The sequence below is a fragment of the Rattus norvegicus genome, chromosome 8 (assembly GCF_036323735.1).
Source record: "Rattus norvegicus strain BN/NHsdMcwi chromosome 8, GRCr8, whole genome shotgun sequence".
Taxonomy (NCBI): domain Eukaryota; kingdom Metazoa; phylum Chordata; class Mammalia; order Rodentia; family Muridae; genus Rattus; species Rattus norvegicus.
The window spans coordinates 117187745-117202048 of NC_086026.1; positions in this window are offsets into that span (position 1 = coordinate 117187745).

Genomic DNA, 14304 nt, shown 5'->3' on the forward strand with positions numbered 1-14304 from the left:
CCAAGGGAGAAGTTAAGCTCAGTCTAGGCTTGGGCTGAGAGCGGGGCCGCAACGAGGGAAGACACCAGGGGTAGAGCTAACACAGGCTTAGGCCTCTGGGCGGGCTGCAGGAGGAGCTCGTCTCCGATTGGACGCTGAGAGCCTGGGGCTCTGTTTCTGGACTGAAGGACCAGTTGATCTAGTAGCCCAAGGGTCAGGAATACCTGCCCTCGCCACAGGCCGAATAGAAACCAGGACTCTCTCAGCATTTATGAATTATGAGAGTAAGATGGAGGAGGTGTGTCTTCTTCACTTGCTTTTTAAAAGTGAACCAATCTTATTTAAAGATCTCCTAAACTCCGCGGAGGGCACAAGATGTCTTTCTGGACCTCGGTTTTCTTTAAGGCAGCTTCTTTCCCCATTCCTGTCTAGGTTGAACAACGTCAAAAACAAAAACCAGTTCACTGCCGCTTTTACACCTTTAAGTGGACTATCTTTTGTCATCTAAACTTAGTTCTTTTGCCCGATAGGTTGGGAAGCATCGTCCTGCAAGCAGTGGTCGGGGGCTTCACCCAAAGACCAGTGAAACTGGACTCTAGCGGGAGAGATAGACGGAAGAGAAATTGCCATTGGACTTAGGGAAACAAACGATGCATGATTTATAAATCTGTTCCTTCCATCCTCGGTCAGCTTCTAGAGGCTTCTTCAGTCCAGTGTCTCTTCTGAATAGTGGCTGTAATCCTGAGGTTGGGCGAAGGTAGAAGTGGAGATGCTTCAAATTGTGATCTGCTTTTTAACAGGGGCCTGTGACCTACCTCCCGCCCCCCAACTTCGATTGGACGATTGAAGTGTTTTCCAAGCATTACCCAGTAAGGTGTTCTGAGCGGCCCCAGACTAAAGGCAGACAGGGACATTGCCATCAAGAGTTGGTCATAGCCTCCTGTTAATACAGCACTCCCTGGATGAAGAGAATGTTCCAGTTTCTACCCTTCAACTTGCTTGCTCACTCTGGAGTGTCTGTGTGTCTCAATCATCAGAATGTCTGTCTTCCCTGTTGAGGAGTCATTAGCCTGCGCTCATCCAGTGGTTCCCTCAGGGTACCTGCCTGAAGCCAAAGCAGGCCTTGCCCTAGGCATGCAATAAATAGGATATGAACATATATCGCTACCTATGGACAGTGATAGGCTCTACATATCTACCCGCCTGTAGGACTTACCTCCAACACGACAGATTCACAGAACGCACCATGAATATGAGCCCACAGCAGAGCATGGTCCACTACACACAGACTACAGACAAATCTCTCTTCCAGCCAGCCCCTTCCCCCTCTGCCCCGCCCTGTGCTTCAGAGCTTTGCTCCTCTGGCCTCCTAGTTTGCTCCTAGCAACAGCCAACAGCTCTCTCAGTTGCCAGGCAACAAGCGAACCTGTCAGCCCCTTGGAGGCCCCACTCTAGGGAGGTGGGCAGCAAACAGACCCCAGTCTGTGGAGGAAGAGCAAGCAGCCGCCTTTGCTGTTGCCTTTCCCCTGCAGCCGTTGCCGTTTTGCTTTCCCCTGGCCTGAGCTAGACCCTGTAGCTTGTAGCTCTTGCCCCCTTCCCAGCGGCCAGCTCCCTGCCTCCCAGTCTGATGCTCTTCCTAGGGAGTCTGGCAACTCCTACTTCCAATGCTTTGGCTGCTCGTTTCCATGTGAGTCGCTGCCATGGTTATGACCAGGCCTCTGCCCTCCAGTCACTACCCTCCTTTCCTATCCACTCAGAACTATTCACATGGTTATCTCATCTGACTTTTTCCAGTCCTACGTTTTAGCCTCTCCCAGATACCTCAGACTCTCTCAAACCCATGGTGCCTCGAACTGAGTATATCCTGCCCTACTGGTACAGGTTCCTGGGCAGTCACTTCACGGTTCCTCCCACTAGCCAGAGCTAGCCCTTCACAGCCACCAAATATACACACTTTAACGTGACTGAAGGAAAGCACATCACTTCCGTTTTACAAACCTCCTCTGGCTCCCTGAGGATAAAGCTGGCAAAAGAGTGGTTTAAACTTCACTAGAAGTCAGAGGGGTAATGGTGGACACCTTCAATCCAAGCACTCAGGAGACAGAGGCAGATGGATCTCTGTGAGTTCAAAGTCAACCTGATCTACAAAAAGAGTTCCAGGTCAACCAGGGATACATAGAGACTCTGTCTCAAGCAAGCAAGCAAGCAAGCAAGCAAGCAAGCAAGCTTTGCTAGAGGTAGAGCAGTCGTTGCCTAAAAGGACTCTGGGTGGGAGGCTTGCTGTTTTACTTTAGACAAGTGACTGATGGTTTCTACATCCTGGCTTCCTTACCTGCAAAATGGGTCTATACCCAATGCGCAGGGTCAAGGGAGGAAGTCAGTGAATTGTTCAGGATTCGTGTGTGTGTGTGTGTGTGTGTGTGTGTGTGTGTGTGTGACACTGAATACTTCAATGTGGGTAACTTGTTAAAATAGTGATTTTTATAAGACTCTGAAGAAGCTGTCCCCACTCAAAGGACAACCTCTGTGTCTATCAGGGCCAGGCTGGGTATGTCGGTTCATGACTTCAGTCCCAGCACTGAGGAGGCAGAGGAAAGCAGATCTGAGTTTTAGGCCAGTCTGGTCTACATAGTAAGTTCCAGGACAGCCAGGGCAGTACACAGAGAAAGCCTGTCTCAAAATAATAATAGTAGTAGTAACTAGTAATAGTACTACTACTAATAATAATAAAATAAATCAGGCTTACCTTAGGCTGACCTTAAGCTTGTGGCAATCCCCCTGCTTCCAACTACTGTGTCTGTGTGTGGTGTGTGATGTGTGTGTGACACTGAGATGGTATCACAGGAGCAAGGCGAAGTCTGTCCCCGGGATTACAGGAACAGGCCACTACAACACCACCCTATCCTGCCTTACTGTCCAACTCCATCCCCAAACCTTTTCTTCATCTCGTGGCTGTGGAAGAGATCTCTCTTCATTCACTGTCCCTCCTCCAGCTCTTCTGTACTGGAGTGAGTCTGGTAGTGGGTCTCACCAACCCAGGCTCCTGTCTCTAGATTGTATATGGATCATAGGTAGAGATTTGTCAAACTAAGTTAATAAATTACCCCAAATCTACTCTATCTTACTCGGGATATCCCTGTCTTAGAGGTGAGTGTATACCACTATACAAATGTTCGCCCTAGGTTGGCTGTGGTGCCCACACCTGTGATCCCAGCGATTCAGAGGTGGAGGCTGGAGTATCAAGTTTAAGATCATCCTCAGCTCCATAACACATCTGAGAGCAGCCTGGGTCACAGAGTGGGCACCCTGTCTCAGATCCTCTCCCAACAATAAGAAAAAAAAATGCCATTATAGCACATGCAGAGAAAGAGAAAACTGAGGTTGCCTGGGAAGTCCAAGGGACTTTCTCGGTGGAAAAGAGAACAGTGAGGGGAACACTACAGAAAAAGGCCTGGGGAGCTGCAGTGGTGGCTCAGCAGTTAGGAGCATGGGCTTCGAACTAGGCAGTGATGGCTTAGGCCTTTGATCCAAGCACTCCAGAGGCAGAGGTAGGTATGTGGAACTCTATGAGTCTGAGACCTGCCAGGTCTATGCAGAATGAGTTCCAGGACAACCAGGGCTACACAGCAAAACCCTGTCTCAACCCTCTCCCTCAAAAAAAGGGGGGGGAGGGGCTGGAGAGATGGCTCAGTGGTTAAGAGCTCCGACTGCTCTTCCAGAGGTTCTGAGTTCAAATCCCAGCAACCACATGGTGGCTCACAACCACCTGTAAAGAAACTGAAACTGTCTGGGGGTTGGGGATTTTGCTCAGTGGTAGAGCGCTCGCCTAGCAAGCGCAAGGCCCTGGGTTCAGTCCCCAGCTCCGGAAAAAAAAAAAAGAAATTTGATGCCCTCTTCTGGTGTGTCTGAAGACAGCTACAGTGTAGAGGGAGTCTTGAGCACCAGAGGAAACCTGAATTGTCCCCGGTCCAGTGAGCCCAGCACCACCTAGACTTGATCATGAAAGAAGGGAGCGTAGGTCCCACAGTGGGAGCGAGCAGCCCCCAGCTGGAGCACTTAGAGGAACTGTTGTCTCACCCCCTGAGCCAGAGCAGCCTTGTGGCTCACCACAGGCCACAGATCGTGTCCAGCTTGTCCTGAGTTCCTGTCAAGCCACAGTCCTGACAGGGTGAGGAACAGAGACCCCCTTCAGTGGGCTATGACACTCAAGCCTACAGGCACCAGGAAGAGGAAGCTGCTAGCACTTCCCCAAAGACAGTTTCAGAAGGGGTGTGTGTGCTGCCCTGGACCCCAGGGAGGTCTAGAGTCCAAGATCCTGAATACCCCACCTTCATGGCGATTAGGTGGCAGGGAATCCCAGACAAAGACCTGTGACCATCAAATCACTACCTGGAAACAAGACCTTAGCAACTTCTGCTTGAGGATCTCAGTGGCCAGAACACTTGTCCTGTCTGCCTACACACACACACACACACACACACACACAGCCACCGCCCGCTGCCACCGCCCTCCCCCTGTCCCCACGGAGCTCCGCCCCCTGGTCTATCCCCTGAACTTCCCTCTTTGTGCTTCTTGGCCTAGCACTGGTTCTGAGATTGGAGTGCGTTATCTTCCCATCTTCCCAGTCCCTGCCAAGACACTTTTCTCCCAAAAGGAATGACCAAGCCTGGGGGCCTAGACCCTAAATTTCCCCTTCTTGATCTTCTCTTTACAAATAATTAACTTCAGCTTAGAGAACTGAAGACCCCAACTCTGCCCAGAAGTTTCTGGAATGGAAAAGGAAAAGATTGTACTCCCTCTTTCCTCCCACCCTCCACCCCCAACATATGGGAATTTTCACCTGCTCAAGCCCTGGGAACCTACTGAGTGTCAAAATGGGGTTGAGAACCCTAGAGCAGGGAAGGCAGGGGAACCCCCACCGTCAGGAGCACACATTGAACAAGTAAACAGAGACCTTCAGGGTAGCACCAGAATTACAGGGAGGTATGTGCGGATGCCAGCTTGAGGAAGGAAGCTGTGTATCCCAGAAAGGGATCCGTTCTGTGACAAGCAGAGAAGGGGGAACAGATTCAGCCTGTAGCAAACAAAAAGGTATTGTTCCTGGACCAGAAGAGAGCCTGGCTAGTGACCTGAGATATGAGTAAGGTTATCAATGTGAGAGATGTCACTGAAGAGGAAGAACACCTAGCATCTCCAAACTAGGGACCCGTGTCAAAAATGTCTCTTTGTCTCACTTGTTCAGGCATTCAGTAACATGTCCGACATAAACAGGAGGAATGGCCCTGGTACCTTGCAAGATGGCTCTCAGGGCTTTACGCCCAAGGACTGAGACTCCTTTCTCTTAGTGCTGGAAGAGTTCATGGCCCAGTCTTTCACTGTGCCTGCCCAACATTCAGACTCAGAAGGCTACCTCCTGTGGGACGCCCAGGGTCCTCGGAGGGCCTAGGAAATGGTAATCAGCCTTATCCCAGGAGCCTCTGCTTTGCTCAGGTTGTTGCCCTGTCCTCTTTTCTACGCTGTCCAAAGGCTGTGGCTGCTAGCCTCTCCCGTGACTTGTTAGTGCGGTCATTAGCACTGCTTCCTGGAATTTAATTTAATGAAGAGGCAAAAACAGCTCTAATGAAGGTGATGTAACAAGAGCGGGAGAGCTGTGTGCACCTTGCCATGTGGGCACGAGAGCTTTCTGAGGATGGGGATCCGGAACAGAAAGAGAGAGGAGCTTGTCTGGGGAGGAAGTCTGGTCACTGGGCCAGAAAAGGACAGGCCATTGAGCTGCCCTGTAGGAAGCAAAACACTACAACCAAAGTGAATCAGACAGTTGAGAGGAGCCTAGTGAGGAGCTATGCAGGCTGCTGGAGAAGCAGCCTCCGGGAAGCCATTCGCCAGTAAAAGGGCCCTAAGATGAGGACCAGAGTCATCATAGTATCATCACAGCAGGCCAGCGTGCAAACTAGCACCAGAAATGGGGAGGTCAGATCATAAAAGGCCACAGGGTGGGCTGGATGGCTCAGCGGTTAAGAGCACTGACTGCTCTCCCCCGGAGGTCCTGAGTTCAAATCCCAGCAACCACATGGTGGCTCACAACCATCTGTAATGGGATCCGATGCCCTCTTCTGGTGTGTCTGAAGACAGCTACAGTGTACTTATATATAATAAATAAATGAATTTTAAAAAAAATAAAAGGCCATGGGGTGAGAAAGAATCAAATCTATGACTCTTAGTGGTGGGGGGAAAAAAGAGGCCAGGCAATGGTTGTGTACACCTTTAATCCCAGCACTCCAAGACAGAAGCAGGTGGCTCTCTGTTAAGTTCGAGGCCAGCCTGGTCTATAGAGTGAGTTCTAGAACAGCCAGAGCTACACAAAGAAACTCTGTTTGGAAACCAAAGAGTCAGACTGTATTCTGAATTCTAAGTACCTTAGGCAGAGTGATAAGACCTGACATTGTATATTTTAAGATTTGTTTTTTAATTAATTATTTATACAATGTCTCACTACGTAGCCTTGGTTGGCCTGGAACTCACTATGTAGACCAGGCTAGCCTTGAACTCACAGAGATCTGCCTGTTTTGCCTCCCAAATGCTGGTATTAAGGCATGTGCTACCAGCCATTTTAAATTTATTTATTTATTTATTTATTTATTTATTTATTTATTTATTTATTTAATATATGTGAGTACACTGTAGCTGACTTCAGACACACCAGAAGAGGGCATCGGATCCCATTACAGATGGTTGTGGGCCACCATGTGGGTTCTGGGAATTGAACTCAGGACCTCTGGAAAAGCAGTCAGTGCTCTTAACCACTGAGCCATCTCTCCAGCCCCCAGTTTTTGTTTTATAACATTTATCTATGTTTTGTCTACATGCATATATGTGCATCATGTGTATGTGCCTGGTATCTCTGGAGGCCAGAAAACTGGCACATCCCCTGGGATCGGAGTTCTGATTGTGAGTTGCTTGTGGGTGCTGGGAACTGAGCGTGGGTCTTTTGCAAAAACAAGTGTTCTCAGCCAGTGAGCCATCTCTCCAGGCCCAGCAGTTAAGACCACTGGCTGTTCTTCTAGAGGATCTGGGTTTAGTTCCCAGCACCCACATAGCATCTCACAACTGTCTATAACTCCAGTTCCAAAGAATCTGACACCCTCACACAGATATAAATGCACATTTTTTAAAAAAAAGATCTAAGTTGGGCATTGTAGCACACACGTTTAATCCTACTACTTGGGGGGCAGAGGCAGGCAGATCTCTGAGTTTGAGGCCAGCTTGGTCTACAAATGAGTTCCAGGATGGTCAATGCTACAGAGTGAGACCCTGTCAAAAAAAAAAAAAAAAGTAAGAATTATTTATATGAGGGTTTGCCTACATGCATGCATTTGAAGGTCCGAAGAGCCATGTAGGATCCCCTGGCACTGGACACAGTTGTGAACTACCATGTGGGTGCTGGCGACCAAAGCCCGGACCTCCTGAAAACCAGCTTTTAATCACTGAGCCGTCAGCTTTCCTGTGCCTCCTAACACTTTTAAATTATTCTGTGTATGTGTAAGTATCTGTGTGTAAGTACATGCATGGGAATGCAGATGCCCTTGCAGATTAGAAGGTGGGTGTCAGATCCCCAGGAACAGGAGTTATTGGCGTTGGTGAGTAGCCCAACTTGGGTGCTGGGAACTGAACTCTGTTCTCTGCAAGAGCAGCAAGTGCTCTAAACAGCTGGGGGAATCTCTCCGGTCCTCAAATCTAATATTTTAAACACCTCTCTGACTTCTATGAACAATATAGCCTAAGGACAGGAGGGAAAGCCGGGAGGCAGGGAGTAGCCGTCATGTGAGAATGATGTAGTGAAGTCTGTGCTGTCTGTGAGAAGAGTTTAGGTACGTGTATACAAATACATCCAGAGATTGGTTTTTATCTCGCTTCCTCCAGCAAGCCCGAGACTGGTTGGTCTCTTTTTGGCCTTCCCTGACCGCTTAGCCTTTTCTCCAAATACAGGCGGTTATAAAGAAAAACCTTTTAAGGCCGGGCGTGGTGGTCATTCCAATATTTGGGAGGCAGAAGCAGGCAGATCTCTGTAAAGTCGAGGCCAGCCTGGTCTATAGAATGAGTTCCAGGCTAGTTGGGGCTACATGGTAATACCTGGTCTTAAATTATTGTAGGTGTGTGGTGGGGCGCACATGTGGATGACGAAGGACAACTTGTAGAGTTGGTTCTGGCCCTCCACCTTTAAGTAGGTTTCAAGGATTTAACTCACATTGTCAAGTTTGCACGCAAGGGCCTTTACCCATTGAACCATCTAGCCGGCCTAAGAACACTTCTAAAATCCCCATAATGGTTTCTCCACCTTTCTGAACCTCTCCATCTACAGAAAGTATTCCTGCCAGCCTGACGGAGTCCACCAGACTACTTCACTCGGTAAAAAAAACTGTGAGCTGCTCTGGCGTGGATCTTATATCTGCGCAATGAACACCCACATGGGGTGCCGCTTGTCTTCAGACTCTGCACCACACTCCTCTAACACATCTCAGCGCTCAACATCCCTCCCTCCCTTCCTCCCTCCCTGATTCTCTGGTTACATTCCCACAAAACCAAGCCCACGACGAGTTGAAGCCGGAAGTGGTCTCCTGGAGAGTTGCCCGCCTCTTCCGGGATCGCTAGGCCAGAGCGCGCGATTTCGGAGGTCTCCTCCGCGGAGGAGCGGCGCCCTCTGGCGGGCTCAGAGCGCACGCGGCTCAGGAACCGTAGAGGACCAGGCTCCTCATCTTCCTCTCTGTAGTCCTACTCTGGCCTCGGCCAGCACTTGTGGCTGTTGCCACCTTTCCAGGTCTTCTTGTCTCCTGCCTTGGGCTCTGGTCTCCCCTCCGCGGAAGCGTCAGTACGTGGCCGCCGTTGAAGCCTAGTTCCACAGAGCAGCCCTTGTTTGGCATCTTCTTGCTTGCCCTACATCCTCTGTGGTATCTTGTCCCTCTTCCCTTGTCTGGTACCAGAATCCATCCATCCAAGCCGTCTTCCTGTGTAGCCATTATTTTTTTTTCTGTGTAGCCATTATTAACTGGTCCTTAGAACACCTCCAGTGACAACTGTCTTTTCTGATGCTTCATACACTGTTCAGGATTCTCCCTCTCTGTTTTTACTTCACAGCTGAAACTGGAGATTAGAAGGTGATTTAGGTAGATCTCCACTGGATTTCTTGCCTGATTCCTGAAGACTGAGGCTCAGGTCAGTCACTGTACCCAGTCCAAGATGTGCATTGTGGAGGCAAAAATGCACCATGGAGTTCGACCCTAAAGTCATGGGTAGGATAAGGACAGAAACTGAGTTATACCTGAAGGGGCTCAGAGGGACTGGGTTGAAAGTATTCAGCAGCTCGATGCCTGACAACCATGTGCACAGCCCTGGGTTCCACACCCACCAAGGGAGAGAGGGGATCTGGGTATTTGCTGGGAATATAGCTGAATTCTCAATTGATAGAGGGCTTCGTAGCATACATGAAACCCTGAATCCGTCCCTGGCACTACATAAACTGGACACGATGTCACCACATGCCTGTGATCCCAGCATCTGGCAGACAGAGGCAGGGGGAAAAGGTCCATTGTGGGGTCTCATCCAAGGTCAGGTAGCAAGTGGGTCCAAACTGGATCCTGGTGGTATTTACCTGTCCACACTACCCTGGTGAGATGCAAGCCTTCTGGGATCAGCCGGATTTTTTTTCCACCCCCTCTCCCCCTTTTCTGCCGGCTTCTTAGGGTATTATCTGGGTCCCTGCACAAGCCAGACTCTGGCTATTGACCACCAGAGGTCAGCAGAGGCCGCCAGCTGTACATTTGGGCTTCAGGGCTCAAGGTTAGGGATGAGCAGGCGGGCTGTGCTTGGGCTTGGATCTAAAGGCCTTGGCTTGTTGATTGGAAGTTGTTAGTTTTGTTTTGCTTTGTGAACAGAACCTGGTTTGTCTAGGACTCCCTATGTGGACTACCTCCTATTAGGACTGTAAATTTACCACTCCCTCACCAAACTCTTGTGAGATTTTGAGAGCAGATCTCTCTCTCTCTCTCTCTCCCTCTCTCTCTCTCTCTCTTCCCCCCACCCCCCACTGTTCCTATGGAGGTCAGAAGAAGGTGTCAGATGCTCCCAACCAGAGTTTCTTCGTGTGGCTGTGAATCACCAGGTATAAGTGTGAGGAACTAGACTCAGGTCTTCTGGAAGAGCAGCAAGCACTCACCTGCTGGGCCTTCTTCTCCAGCTCCCTGAAAGCCATTTTATCCTTTCAGATTTTGGGCTGTTCTTTCTAAGTCACTCACTTGCAATGAAGTATCACTGCTACACGTTGTTGAAAGAAAGGCATTGCTTAGACTTACACTGAGGTCAGGGCAGATCCCCATCCTGTGTCCTCTAGCGTCTTCCCACTTGTCCCTTTACTGGACTGGGCTCATCTGGGACTCAGTGTGTGCTGGCTTCCAGTCTTGTTAGGAGGTCCCCAGCCACATCACACTCTCTGATTCCCAGCTGTCACTGTTCCCCCTTCCTCTGCTGTCTTCTAGCTCGGTTCCTCCAGCCTCCTTCTACCTAACTCCAGCCCACCCCCGAGCCAAGCTCCCATCTCTTATCTCCTTTCAGCAGTGATTTCCAATCAGTCTGTCTGTGTTTCTGTCTGTCTTCCGTCTTTTTTTTCATTTCCATTCCATGATTTAAAACATGTGTATAAACACATACACGCAAGACCCATGAAGGGCAGAGGCTCAAAAACCCTCTGCGGCTAGAGTTTGAGGCTGTCGTGAGCCTTCTGATGTAGATGCTGGAGCTCAAACTTGGGTCCTCTGGAAGAGCAGTACAGACTCCAAACCTCTAGGCTATTTCTCAACTCAGCAACCAGAGCGATCTATATAACACCTAGATTTACCAGCTGGAAAAAAAAATGTGCACATCTTTTTAATCCTAGCACTGGAGAGGCAGAGGCAGGTGGACGTCTATGAGTTCAAGGTCAGCCTGGTCTACAGAGGGTGTTCCAGTCTAGTCGGGGCTTCATATCAGAGATCTTGTCTCAAAAGGTTGGGGGACAGGGGAGGCTAGAGAGATGGTTCAGTGGTTAAGAGCACTGACTGCGGGGCTGGGGATTTAGCTCAGTGGTAGAGCGCTTACCTAGGAAGCGCAAGGCCCTGGGTTCGGTCCCCAGCTCCGGGGAAAAAAAAAAAAAGAACCAAAAAAAAAAAAAAAAAGAGCACTGACTGCTCTTCCACAGATCCTGAGTTCAAATCCCAACAACCACATGGTGGCTCACAACCATCTGTAATGAGATCTGATGCCCTCTTGTATGGGATGCTCTCTTGTGCCGTGTAGGCACACTTGCAAATAGAGCACTCAATGAATACATAAATAAATTTTTTTTCTTTGTTTGTTTTTGTTTTTTGTTTTTGTTTTTTTTTTTGTTTTTTGTTTTACGGAGCTGGGGACCGAACCCAGGACCTTGTGCTTGCTAGGCAAATGCTCTATCACTGAGCCAAATCCCCAACCCCTAAATAAATCAATATATATTGTCGGGGTTGGGGATTTGGCTCAGTGGTAGAGCGCTTGCCTAGCAAGCGCAAGGCCCTGGGTTCGGTCCCCAGCCCCGAAAAAAAGAAAAAAAATATGTATATATATATATATTGTCGGGGGACTGGAGAGATGGCTCAGCAGTTAAGAGCACTGACTGCTCTTCCAGAGGTCCTGAGTTCAAATCCCAGCACCATATGGTGGCTCACAACCATCTGTGATGGGATTTGATGCCCTCTGCTGTTGTGTGTGAAGACAGCTACAGTGTACTCATATACATAAAATAAATAAATAAATATCTTTAAAAAATATATATCATCTATTTTGAAAAAAATGAACAACCAAGGGGTTGGGGATTTAGTTCAGTGGTAGAGCGCTTGTCTAGCAAGCGCAAGGCCCTGGGTTCGGTCCCCAGCTCCGAAAAAAAGAAAAGAAAAAAAAAAAAAAAGAACAACCAAAAGCACAAAGGAAAACAAGCAAACAAGCAAAAATAAAAACCAAAAATCAAAACAAAGAAAATGAAAAAACCCTTAGAGTCCAGTAAATCAGACCTTTCTCCTCTTCCATTTCAGGGCCTGGCATTGGTTCTCATGCTGGAAAAAAGAAAATCCAAACATCCTGTGGTTGACAGGGCCCAGAGTATGTCCCCCTCCAGTGCCCACTGGACATGTCTACTTTTATCTGCTTCTCTCAGCTTCAGCCTCCGTGAACTCCTGGCTGTCCCTCATATGCTAAGGTATGTTCCACTGGCTGGTCCTGCTGACTACAGAAATCCACGAACTTGCTTTTTTGTTTGTTTGTTTGGGTTTGTTTGTTTGCTTTGTTGTTGTTTTGATTTGTCAAGACAGGGTTTCTCTGTGTCCTGCAACTTACCCTGTAGATCAGGCAAGCCTGTAGATCCACCTGCTTCTGCCTCCCGAAGGCTGGGGCTAGAAGTGTGTGCCACTAAGCCCCAGGCTCATACTAAGTATCTTCTAACAAGTGAGGTAACTGTGTTCATGATTAATGCCTCTCTTCTTTCTTTTCTTTTCTTTTTTTTTTCTTTTTTTCGGAGCTGGGGACCGAACCCAGGGCCTTGCGCTTGCTAGGCAAGCGCTCTACCACTGAGCTAAATCCCCAGCCCCTAATGCCTCTCTTCTAAAGGTGCCTCCATCCTTGGTCACTGTCATCTAAGAGTGTTTGGCATGTGAAAAAGTTTCCATAAAATATTTTGGGATGACTGTAATATAGCTTGGTATGAGACCTTGTGCCTATTGTGTGTGAGTCCCTGGGTTTGATCCCAGCACCCTCCCCAGAAGTGGACCCGGGAATATAGCTATTTTGTCGAGCACTTGTCTAACATACATGAGACCCTGGGTTCAATACCCAACACCTTGATAACAAAGCAAAGAATGAATGGGTGAGTCCTTTTTTTTTGGAGTGTACACATCGGCAAGGAGATGTGGGTAAAGCCAGCTGCTGGACAGCGAGGGACCAATATATTTTCCTAGTCTGTATTATCTTTTTGGTTTCACCTCTCGGGAGGAGAACTGGAAGCTTGGGTCTGCCCGGAGTTACCCAGTGAGATCTCATCTTCTGTCCCTCAACAGGGAAAGAAAGAGTAAAGGAAATATAGACGTAGGCTTTTGGGGTGGTCTAACATCAATATTTCAAATAAAATAATTTTCTCCAGAGCCTCTGCTTATGTGCACCTCTCCCATGCTAGACAAATACTCGACCACTAAGCTTCTAAGCAGAGAACATTTTTCCCTCTCAAAAGCATAAAGAAGAGCGGGGAAAACCTCGGAAGTTATTAAAAACATACAATCCTTAAGGAGACCCAAAGGACCATGGACCTATCCTCACAGAGGCGCAATCAACCTGTCCCCAGACTTGGTGGCCAGCGACAGGAATCCTCATTTTACAGTCATGGGGATACATACATGGCTCCAGAATCTAGTACAGTGCCTACATCACTTGCCCCCGTTCCTACTGGAGCCTACCTCCCTGCTCTAGCTGGGCGTGCAGAGGGGAGCTCTAGGGTGTGGGTCCTCCTTCCCACCCTGGCTCTGTGTGGGGACTACTGTCATCACATCTGGACTGAGAAGCCTTCAGCTTGGCTGATGTCTCGTTGCTGTGTTGTCCTGCATCCCTCTTTGAGTAGGAGATATAAAAAGGCTCTAAGATCTGCCCACAGGATAGCATCTTCCTTTGATTACCAGCACCCGAGTGAGCTAACCAGGCATTCCAGGCAAGACGATGTGATGTGCCCCATCTAATGGAGAAGAAACAGGTGGCCCACAGGGGACAGTCCCTTCTGACAGTCTACCTTAGGTCCCATCTACCCCTAGGTCAGCGTCCAGACGTTTCTGGTGGCCACAGGGCTCGTGGTTGAAGTCAGGCTCCTGGAACCGATGGGAATAGGACTCAGGAGCTCCCCTCTGTCTAGCTGGCACAGCTGTGCGCCAAGCAGCCACCAGCTTGAAGAAGTTCTTTCTTCAGGGCTTTCCCAAGCTGGCAGTTGCCTTTCAAGTTCAAACTGGATTTTTCTTGCTGTCCTTTCGCTGGTGGCCTATCCCAGCTCAGGGTCTTTCCTAATGAGGGTTTGGTGCCAAGGTCTGGGCAGTTCTATCCCTTTGGGTTGTAGCTGATTCAGGCCTGCGAGTTGCCGTGGGTAGCTTCCCAGTCCCACTTGGGCCAGGATATCTGACTCTGCCTCCTCGAAGTCCCTGCCTTGCCTCGGACTTAGCCATTCAGGACTATCCCAACTCCAGTGAGATTCGCTAGCCTACCTTCATTCATAGAGGTGTTGATTATCAATAAAAA